Genomic DNA, 12,024 nt, shown 5'->3' with positions numbered 1-12,024 from the left:
CCATGTCTTGCAGCTTAAGAACATCCGCGGCGCCATGTAGTTTTGTTGACATCGCCATGCCCCTCTCCTTTTTCTACTTATCTTTTGGGTTTTTATTGGTCATCACTGGATACAACTGTAATCCAGACATTCAGCAAGCCCACTACACAATTCGGTGCAAGTAAGGCTACTTTTACACTAGCGTTTTTGCTGGATTCGGCAGGGTTCAGCAAAAACGCTTCCATTACCCATAATACAACCATCTGCATCCGTTATGAACGGATCCGGTTGTATTATCTTTAACATAGCCAAGAAGGATCCGTCATGAACTCCACTGACAGTCAATTGTGAACTGATCTGTTTTCTATTGTGTCCGTTTTGCTCCGCATCCCATGACGGAAAGAAAACTGCACCTTGCTGCGGTTTGCTCTCCGGTATGAGAACGCAACCAAACAGAACGGAACGCATTTTGGGGAATTCCGTTCTGTTCCGTTCGGTTTTGTACCCACCCTATGACGGATCTCAATACCGAAAAATAGAAACACTAGTGTGAAAGAGTTTCCACATAGCAGGATTTAGGGGACTTTACAAGATTATGGAAATACAAGACCTACAGTGAAACTGACATGTAAACTTTTTTCTGCAGATCAGTATGATTATAGCAATACCAAATTTTTATAATCTTTCTTATGCTTCATGTTTTAAATACCTTTAAAAAATGAAACATTTCTTTGTATTGGCATAACATCTACAGTCGTGGCCAAAAGTTTTGAGAATGACACAAATATTAGTTTTCACAAAATTTTCTGCTAAACGGCTTTTAGATCTTTGTTTCAGTTATTTCTGTGATGTAGTGAAATATAATTACACGCACTTCATACGTTTCAAAGGCTTTTATCGACAATTACATGACATTTATGAAAAGAGTCAGTATTTGCAGTGTTGGCCCTTCTTTTTCAGGACCTCTGCAATTCGACTGGGCATGCTCTCAATCAACTTCTGGGCCAATTCCTGACTGATAGCAACCCATTCTTTCATAATCACTTCTTGGAGTTTGTCAGAATTAGTGGGTTTTTGTTTGTCCACCCGCCTCTTGAGGATTGACCACAAGTTCTCAATGGGATTAAGATCTGGGGAGTTTCCAGGCCATGGACCCAAAATGTCAACGTTTTGGTCCCCGAGCCACTTAGTTATCACCTTTGCCTTATGGCACGGTGCTCCATCGTGCTGGAGAATGCATTGTTCTTCACCAAACTGTTGTTGGATTGTTGGAAGAAGTTGCTGTTGGAGGGTGATTTGGTACCATTCTTTATTCATGGCTGTGTTTTGGGGCAAAATTGTGAGTGAGCCCACTCCCTTGGATGAGAAGCAACCCCACACATGAATGGTCTCAGGATGCTTTACTGTTGGCATGACACAGGACTGATGGTAGCGCTCACCTTTTCTTCTCCGGACAAGCCTTTTTCCTGATGCCACACACAATCGGAAAGAGGCTTCAGCAGAGAATATGACTTTGCCCCAGTCCTCAGCAGTCCATTCACCATATTTTCTGCAGAAGATCAATCTGTCCCTGATGTTTTTTTTGGAGAGAAGTGGCTTCTTTGCTGCCCTTCTTGACACCAGGCCATCTTCCAAATGTCTTCGCCTCACTGTGCGTGCAGATGCGCTCACACCTGCCTGCTGCCATTCCTGAGAAAGCTCTGCACTGGTGGCACTCTGATCCCGCAGCTGAATCCTCTTGAGGAGACGATCCTGGCGCTTGCTGGACTTTCTTGGATGCCCTGAAGCCTTCTTAACAAGAATTGAACCTCTTTCCTTGAAGTTCTTGATGATCCTATAAATTGTTGATTAAGGTGCAATCTTAGTAGCCACAATATGCTTGCCTTTGAAGCCATTTTTATGCAACGCAATGATGGCTGCACCCGTTTCTTTGCAGGTCACCATGGTTAACAATGGAAGAACAATGATTTCAAGCATCACCCTCCTTTTAACAGGTCAAGTCTGCCATTTTAACCCAATCAGCCTGACATAATGATCTCCAGCCTTGTGCTCATCAACATTCTCACCTGAGTTAACAAGACGATTACTGAAATGATCTCAGCAGGTCCTTTAATGACAGCAATGAAATGCAGTGGAAAGGTTTTTGGGGATTAAGTAAATTTTCATGGCAAAGAAGGACTATGCAATTCATCTGATCACCCTTGATAACATTCTGGAGTATATACAAATTGCTATTATAAAAACTTAAACAGCAACTTTTCCAATTTCCAATATTTATGTAATTCTCAAAACTTTTGGCCACGACTGTATATTTATGTCTATGGAGCTGTGTAAGGGCTAATGTTTTGCTGTAGATTTTATTGATACCATACACTAAATTTTTTTCAAAGGCAAATTCAGACATTTAAATGTGTTTTCCATTCTAATTTTAAAATTGATAAAGGCGTGATTTAAATTTGTAACTTTCTTATATCATTTTTGCAAACTTTTTTTACCTTAATTTTTAGTCCTCCTAGGGGACTTCAACATGCAATCATTAGATCATTTATACCGAACACTGCAATGGTTTACCATTGAAGGCTATGGGGAAATCGCTGCATTGCAAGGCAGGGCTTGATAGGAACTTTACTATGGCAGGCTTTGTAGCCTTCATATAGGTCACTGCTAATTTGTGAGTCGTGCAGGGTCACCCTTTAATTGGATAAAACTGGTTGAGTGTATCGCGCTTCGGATCCAAGATGCAAAGTGGATTTGTTCCCCAACATAGTTTTAATGCTGTATGGAGACTTGTCTCTGTTTTAATGGACCACACTTGTTTCTTTTTATCAATATAAATATTAAAAGTTAGGTTTCAACCAATTCAAGGGAGACCCTGCACAGGCATCCATTTAGGGTTGATAGCGCCTTTTTTTCTCTGTCCAAAATCCCCATGGGATTCACACTCTAGGAACTTTTGTTATTTTTTTTTTTTTTTCGTTTCAATAAAGAAACAAAGAATGTTTTCATTCTGTGACAGCAAATATTGATATTACTATGGTGCAGAATTGAATACAAAGTCTCTAAGAAAGTCGCAGAACGTATTGTGTACTGTTCGCACTTTCAAAATTGACTTGGTTCATCTACATGCAATGTAGATGAGTTTGGAGTTTGATTTTTATAGGTTGACTTTGAAAAACAAGGTCAGTTCTTTGAAGAATGAGTTTCCTCAATAAAACTTGATGGAGCTGAATAACGTAAGGGCAGAAGTGAAAGTTGTTAAGGTTTATATCAGCTAGGCGTAATTTTTATGTAACGTATGTTAGTGAGAGTACAATAGCCTCATGACCGAGATACCATAAGCTGGGAGTTGGCTCCTATACAAGCTATACATTCAGGTGTCTTAATTTTTTTTTTACTCTGTCTTGGAATTAAAGAGAATCTGTCAGCAGTTTTACTAAACTGCTGGCAGCACTAAGTAGGTGGTATGGAGAGTAGTACAAACACTCTTTTTGTGGAGCTTTTATCATCAGGAGTAGTGTGATATGACTTTGTATTCTGCCAGGTTCAGGCCTGCAAGTGTCCAGGAGGCAAAACTTCACTGTGAAGTGGAATATGCTCTCTGCTTCAAGCTGCTTCAAAGTCCATCCCCTCTGCTTTTAGTGACAGCTGTGGCATCCAACCAATTAAACAGAATAGTTGTCACTCAGAGGGGAGGCGTTCTAAAGCAGCTGAATGCACAGAAAACTTCACAGTGCAGCCCCACCTTCTGGCCATTTTCAGGAGCAGAACCTGGCAGAATAAAAGTTAATATTCACACTACTCCCTTTAAACAGGCACTCCAGTCACAATTGATATTCATGGTGGCTTATCTGGATTGTGAGTGTGACTAACACCCAGGCTGCTTCAATAATTGCTGACAATACACTGCAATCATTACCAAATGTGGTGCAGATAAAGGGAGGAGGCCCAAAGGCTGCCTAGTAATAACCTCAGAGAGGGAAACCTTAGAGGGGTTGTCCCATATCAACTTTTGTGGCATATCGCAAGGATATTTCACAAATCTGAGATAGGAGCAGGTCCCAGAGGCAGGACCTGCACCTATCTCCAGAATGGGGCTCCCAAAGTGAAGAGGCAGGGGCCGCACATGCACGATCACCTCCAGTCACGGCTATGGGAGTTTCAAAAATAGGTCATCAATATCAGATTGGTGTGGGTCTGACTCCTGGCATTCTTTTCACTGTTTACCTGCTCTCCGTCTACATCGAAAGGGCTGTGTAGTGTACTTACAGCTCCTCCACCCCATTCACTTGAATGGGACAAAATATAGCTACAACTGCATCTTCCTATTGGAGTGAATGGGATGGAGGAGCAGCAATTACACTTGTCGCAACTGTCGGCTGTGAGCAGATAAACAGTGAAGATAATGCAGCTTTCACAGGAGCACTGCGTTCTCTTCAAACAGCTGATTGACAGGGGTGTCGGGAGTCAGACCCCCCAATCTGATATTAATTACCTATATTGAGGATTTCATTGCTTGAAAAAGACTCAGAAGACTCAAAATTTCGCCTACTGAATAAATAACTACATTGATTTGAATTGGAGGAGTGCTGCAGTTTTACTCTTTTGAACTCTATCCTAAGGATAGGTCATCAATATAGAAACTGGACATCCTGTTCAAGTCCCTTTTACAAGAGCTGATAGAATGAATGTGAAAATGTTCTTCCCCATTATTGCGCCATGTAAATATGTCCAGCAATCAGCTGACAAACAAGCAAATGATAATTTAAAAAAATTGTAATAAATTATAAAAAAAATCACACTACAATGTGAAAAAATGCAATAACTAATAGGTAATTTAGAAAAAAATTGTTTTATTTGATAAATGTCACAAAACCATGAAACAAATATTCATTAAATATCCTCACATTTGTCTTGATCTGTACAGTAAATTGCTGGTAATTTTAACGCTGAACACCATAAGAAATTATCAAAAGATTTCCCATTGTCAAAATTCACCAATAGATGTACCTGAAAGTGATGCCTAAATAATATAGATAACTTGTCCTATGAAAACATGGCCTCAAAGATAAAAGTGCAGCTGGGCAAACGGCGTGTGCGCAGTCCAATCAGTGATGCAGCTGCCCACAGTGGGTATTGTACTGCGCATTCCCAGGCCCAACGGTGATGCGCACAGGCATGGGATTTTAGGAACAGAGATGCCGATGCAGGCAGGACGCTGACTGGCTTACAGAAGGACAGAAGAGGAGTTAATGACCAGTAACGCCGAAGGGCCTGGGCACTTTCAGCAATAAAAAAAACTCTCCTAGGCAGTTGCAAGCTAATTATCATATTGCTTTAAAGTTTGTTTTTTCAGAATCACAGCCACAGAGAAGGCAAAGGTACCATTTGTGAACCGTGCATCTGAACGATCATGTGATTCAAGCAGTTTGATGTGAGAAAAGTAGCTGACGGGTTCCCTTTTAAAGGCAGATTGATTGTCCATTATAAAGTTAGATTGACCTAATCTGAAAATGTATATGATTATTGTATAACAATTCAAATCATTCATAGAAATGGGTCACTGGGACTGTTTCTTCTGCTGGTATCTTTTGTGTTTGGACTTCAAGACTATCTAATGCTACATTTGGTTTATTTAAATGCCCTGTAGAACACGACTGAATAGGGCAAAGTCTTGGATTCCAGAGATAGCTCTTCAGTAATTCCATTAGATTCTCTTTGATCCTTCCTTGCAATGTTCTGGTAAATATCAGGATATTGATAAACGTTTAGTCAAAAGCAGCAGGGTCACATCCAAAGTGTCCTCTCCAACAATCAATGGCAGATATAGGAGGCATGTCTCCAGTGTGACTAATCCATTACTACATTTATCAGTTTTATGTTTCCACTATTGGGCAGAATTACGGTAATTAAAAAAAAAAGAAAGAAATTTTTTTTTTTCAAAAATGTATGCACTTCTTTTTCTCTTTAGTGGAGGTAAAATAAATGTGCATTAATAATGAAATAATATGGCGATATGTGTGGGGCAGTTCTCTTGACAATGCTCACCTTTTAGTACGGGGTCTATTTTATTTGCAGGTATTGTCCTATATTCATTTATGCTGCTTTATCACAATTCTGTTATTTGACTTTGTTTTGTACCGTCCCTGACTTTACATGCTTGGTTTTATTTGTGGACTATGGTGAGCTTCCTGTCTGTGCCTGGTTTTATTTACACCGGCACATTTTCTGTTTTATACAATTTTTTAAGTGTTTGTGTGTTTTTCCTTTACAATAAAATTGCATTGTGTATTTGATATAATTGGAGGTGCAGTCTCATTGTGCTTTTCTTTGTTCTTGGTTATGTCTCCTGCACTTGAAAGTCCGACCCAGTCCCCCTGTCAACTGGACACTGGCGGCGCTGCCTGTTGAGGAGCGCGCCCACCAGTCTAGACATGACAGTAACTTTGCCCAAAACCTACATGGCTGTAAGTACAAAGTATAATAAAATTTACCACTGTGTGTACAGATTTCAATAATGTTAAGTTTACTCCCAATCCCATCCCACTTAATTCTTAGCCTTACCCCCATGCTTGTTCCAGCCCTAACTCATCTCTTCAACCTATTTGTCCCAGTAACCACTGGTTTCTTTCCTTCTTCTTTTAAACATACATCCATCATATCCATACTTACAAAGCTTTCCCTTGACCTATCCTCTTTATCCAGCTATTGCCCCATCTCACTACTCCCATTGACATCAAAACACCTTGAATTGTCGTCCCATTTTCATCTCACACACATTTTGACCAACTACAATCCAGCACTACACCAATCTATTAAAACCACCCTAACTAAAGGCAAAAATGATCTGCTAGCTACCAAAGCTACTGTAAATATCATCACTCTGTGCTCCTCCTTCTTGACCTGTCCTCTTCCTTTGATACAGTTGGCCACACCCTTCTGTTTCAAACTATCATCCAGTGGCGTACACACAATCCATGGGGCCCGGTGCAAAACTGATCTATGGGGCCAACTAAAAAGTAGATATGCCCAGATATGTGCCCCCTCAGAGTGGTTATGCCAGATTATGTGTCCTCTCACAGTAATAATTCCAGATTATGTGCCCCTTCACAGTATTTATGCCCGGTTATGTGCCCCCTCAAAGTAAATATGTGTCGCGGAAGGTGTACAGAAAACTAGAAGACACAAAATGAAGATCCGACTGACTGGATCCAAAACGAAGGAACAAAAGGGAGAGCCCTGCATCAGACCTGGCTCTCTCCCTAACTGCTCAGCCTATGCAAAAATCCCAATGGTAGATGATCGCATATCCTCGTACCTCGACTGTATAACACCTGAACACCCTATAATAGTGAGGGGACACGACCACCGGCTCCCTACACTAGATACGGAGGGAGTCAGGGTCACCTGGGATCCAGCAAACAGGAAAACACAAATGAACGAACAAAACTTATCTGTAGAAGACTCAGTAGTAGGATCAGCATGCACACACTCCAGGAAGGAATATAAACCGCAAAGTGATGCAGTATGGGGAGGGATTTAAAGGCATGCAATCAGTGCAACTACATGACAGCTGAGAGAGGCTAACGAGATGAGAAAATGAAAGCAAAACAAAAGGAACCTCAAGGAGGAGGTTCTGAAGGACGTCTGTCAGAGCTTCTCAGATGTCTGGTGGTGACAATATGCCCAGATATGTGCCCCCTCAGAGTGGTTATGCCAGATTATGTGTCCTCTCACAGTAATAATGCCAGATTATGTGCCCCTTCACAGTATTTATGCCCGGTTATGTGCCCCCTCAAAGTAAATATGCCCAGATATGTGTCCCCTCAGAGTGGTTATGCCAGATTATGTGCCCCTCACATTAGATATGCCCACATATGTGCCCCTCACATTGGTTATGCCAGATTACATGCCCCGTCACAGTAGTTATGCCTTCATATGTGCCCCCTCATAGTTATGCCTTTATATGTTCCGACCTCACAGTAGTTATGCCACATTAGGTGCCCCCTCAAATTAGTTATGGCAGATTAGGTGCCCCCCTCAAATTAGTTATGGCAGATTAGGTTCCCCTCAGTAGAGATGCCAACTTTTGTGCCCCCTCACTCTAGTTGTTCCCATCAAACCCCCCCTCTGCCCCCAGTCTGCAGCGTTCGAAAAAAAAAATACACATACTTACCTTCTTCCCTAATGAGAGGAGGCAGATTGCCGGGCTTTCAGTTCTCCTCCCACAGCCAGCAGCGCGATCTGTGGCCAGCAGGGGGAGCTCCTGAGCTCTGAAGATCAGTGAAGCAGGGAGCATAGAGGTTTCCCTGCTTCACTATAGAAACGGAACTGCCTGGCCGGGAGTGAATGAGTGCGCCCTCCCCCCCCTCTTACTTGACCCTCCGGCACCCCCCATATTATACATGTAATGGTGGCATGGAGCGCTCTGATGGGGCCCGAAATTGCCACTGTACTTCATGCCGGGCCCCATCAGAGCGCTCCATTACATGTGAGTACAGCGGGGGCCCTGCCAGCGGCCTGGGGGGGTCCACAGGCGGCCGGGCCCACTGGAGTGCCGGGCCCGGTCGCAACTACGACCCCTGCGACCCTGGTATGTACGCCAATGGTATCATCCATCTGCATCCGAGACCTGGCCCTCTCATGGATTTCATCATACCTCACCAACGGGACATTGTTTCCCATTCCCACACCACCTCCTCATTACACCTCTCTCTTTTCGTGTTTCTCAGTGCTCTGTCCTGGGACCCCTCATCTTCTCAATTTATACCTTTTGCCTTGGACAACACAAAGAGTACCATGGCTTTCAATACCACCTCTGTACTGATGATACTCGAATTTCCCTCTCTTGCTCAGATGTCTCTTCCTACTATCCAGAATCTCAGCGTGTCTATTAGCTATATGTTCATTCTAATTCTCTCTTTTCCCTATGTCATTCAGCCCTCCCACCAGACCTGTAAATTACAGTTACCAGTGCCACATTTTCTCCAGCTCCACAAGTCCACTGCCTTAGAATAACATTATATTCTGCCTTGTCCTTCAAGCCACAAATCCAAGCCCTTACCACTTCCTGCATCCTCCAACTCAAGAACATTTCTCGTATTTACTTCTTTCTTAATCCTGATTCAACTAAAATGCTAGTGAATGCCCTCATTATCTTCTGCCTAGTCTACTGAAACATCCGCCTCTGTGGTCTCCCATTTAACACTCTTGCGCCCCTCCAATTTATCTTAACTCTGCTGCCAGATTAATCCACCTTTTCCTACGTTCCTCCTCTGCCAATCCCTTCAGTGGCACTTCAATGCCCAGCAAATTCAGCTGAAAACAATGCAAACAATAACATACAAGGCTGTCCACAATCTGTTCCCTCCTTACATTTCTAACCTACTTTCCCGATACATCCCCACACGTAATCTCCAGTACTCACAAGATCTCCTTCTTTGTTCTACTCTTGTCTGCTACTCAGACAACTGTCTATGAGATTTCTCCTGTCCATCTCCCATACTCTTAAACTCCAACCCAGCATATCAGACTCTAGCTCAACATCCAAGCCTTCAAAAGCTACCTGAAAACTCACCTCTTCAGTAAAGCCTACAGTAACCCTGCTGACCATAGTAGCAGCGTCTATCTTCACCTATTGTCTCCTTCCCTCTACCCTTTTAGATTGTAAGCCCTTGTGGGCAGGGTCCTCTACTCCTTTTTTCCAGTCTGTTAATAAGTTCATGCGTATTGTTCTCATTTTATTTTAATTGTGTACAGTATGTATACCCCCTTTTTAGATTTACAGCGCCAGGAATTAATGATGCTTAAAAATAATAACAAAGGCCCTATAAACTTAGGCTATTGTCTGCCGAACCTGCCGTTTTGGCAAGACCAGCTGAGAATGTTCATAGACCTCTCAACTCTCCCATAACAGATGTTGATTTCAACTTTTGGTTCTCCTGGGATATAAGCCACCATCACAAATGTTAAGCAACAACATATACATGCTCAGTCGAACTGAGCATGTATATGTACGGGGGAGTTGAGAGAGCTGACTTTTAGCATTTAGTGCTACTTCTGCCTTTGACAACTTATTAGAAAGATTTTTCAATTGATACTTGATCAAATAATTCCCACTGCTGGAACCCTCAATGACCAACTATGATTGGCAGATGCACTCGGCAGCAAATATTCAACTCTTTATAGTACCATCACAGGGAATTTGAAGCATTACACTATGTCCATTTTGATATCTTTCAGGCACTGATGATATATCAAAGGGCCAATATAGGGATCTGCTCGGTGCCATCGTGAGAATCACGCTCTGCAGCCAGTCTACATAATAGATGAGGATGCCCAAACTCAGAAAACAGAGAAATGTTGGTGTTGATGTTATCGTTTTAGTTTTCAGGGACAGGGCGGGGCTGTGACAACCTTTTTGTAACTTCATAAAACGGTATAATAAATGTGAATGTAATCTATATATTAACTGCCTGGATAAGACATTTATAAAGAATGTTAGCAATAGGTTAACAATAAATAAATAAATTAAAAAAAAAGGTTGTAGAGAAGTTATGCCCCATTAGCAAGCCGCGACATATTATTATAACATATGCAATGTCTTGTTGATCTCAAACAATGATATTTTACAGGTGTCATGACCTATGATGTAACAAAGATTATCCAGTCATTATTGGCAGCCACGTAAGGGAGGGGATCAATGACCTTCAGTAGATTGCTGCTTAGGTGAAAATCCTTTATTCATTTTTTTCTTTTTACCGTGTGACATAATAAAAATGTTACAACAGACTCCAGGAATTCTAGGCTGCTGTTCAAACTGAAAATGAAAACTGACCAAATGATGCTTTGTGAGAACACAATTGTAGGATATTACATAAGGAGAAAACAAAAGCTTCTACGGAAACGACATTACCTACAAGTATATATTTATATCTTTGATATAAGATAAGAAGCTAAAAGGCTTGTATGATATTAGAAAAAAAGGTTTGACATTTATTTTTATTTTTACCAGAAACAGTGCCCCCTTTGTACATGGACTGCATCTGGTATTGTGGCTCAGCTCACTTCAAATGAATCAAGATGAGGTGCAATGCCATACAAAGTCCTTGGGCAAGGTTAATGCTATTTTTGGAAAAAAAAAATTTTTTTTATAAAAATGTATTTTCTTTTTTAATCTCATACATGAAAGAAAAAGCTCCTTTAACCACCTCCTGACCGCTGTACGCACCGATGCGTCCGGAAGGTGGTTGATTTGTTCCTCCTGGACGCATCGGCGCGTCTTCTCGCATGCGCATCGCGGGCCGGCATTTCACTGCAGAGTATTTCGTCAGCAGCCTGCCGGCCACGATCATTGGCTGGCAGGCTGCTGATTTTTAAAAAATCCAATCAGCAGCCATTTAACCCCACATATTAGTAAATATGATGGGGTTATATGGCTGCTGTGCTCCTCTGCTCCTTCTTTTGGTCGGTTGGTTCCAGCAGAGGAGCAGAGGAGCACACATCACTGTGAGTACCCACTACACCACACTTAGCCCCCAGATCACCCCAATTAACCCTTTGATCACCCCTTTGATCGCCCCTGTCAATCACTAGTGAAAGGAAAAAAGTGATCAGTGCAAACTGTCACTTTTTTTTTTCACTGGTATTGACTGTTAGGTTTCAGTATAGTTTAGGCCCCTTGGTTAGGTAGTTTAGGGATCGGTTAGCGCCCAGCCCACCGCACCGCAGTCCGTTATTCGCTGATTAGCGTATCGCTAATCAGCATTTGTACTTTTATAGTATCTGGAAGTGATCAAAACTGATCACGGTCAGATCTATAATTGTACTAGTGTCACTTTAGTTCTCCCTCCACCCAAAACGCAGTGTTTGCCCGATCAGGCCTGATCGGTTGCCCACACGTGCGTACACCCACGCCCGCCCCACCGCAGTGACAAAAAAAAAACTTTTTTTTTTTGATCGCTGCACATTCACTTTACACGCACTGCGGCGATAAAAAAATCAGTTTTGATATTTTTTATCAACCGCAGCAGCCTCCGGTACTTCGCT

General features: G+C 42.0%; 1 long non-coding RNA gene across 1 annotated transcript in view; it reads left to right on the top strand.

Moving 5' to 3' along the window:
- LOC122928450 overlaps positions 1 to 10,393 on the top strand; it is a 34,525-nt gene extending 24,132 nt beyond the window's left edge. Inside the window, exons 2-3 of the long non-coding RNA XR_006387887.1 lie at positions 6,339 to 6,443; positions 10,219 to 10,393. This is a non-coding gene — a long non-coding RNA (uncharacterized LOC122928450). The remainder of the gene's footprint in view (positions 1 to 6,338; positions 6,444 to 10,218) is intronic.
- The last annotated feature ends 1,631 nt before the right edge of the window (positions 10,394 to 12,024 follow it).

This window comes from Bufo gargarizans, chromosome 2 (assembly GCF_014858855.1).
Source record: "Bufo gargarizans isolate SCDJY-AF-19 chromosome 2, ASM1485885v1, whole genome shotgun sequence".
Lineage (NCBI taxonomy): Eukaryota > Metazoa > Chordata > Amphibia > Anura > Bufonidae > Bufo > Bufo gargarizans.
This window is presented reverse-complemented; position numbering and strand designations above follow the sequence as displayed.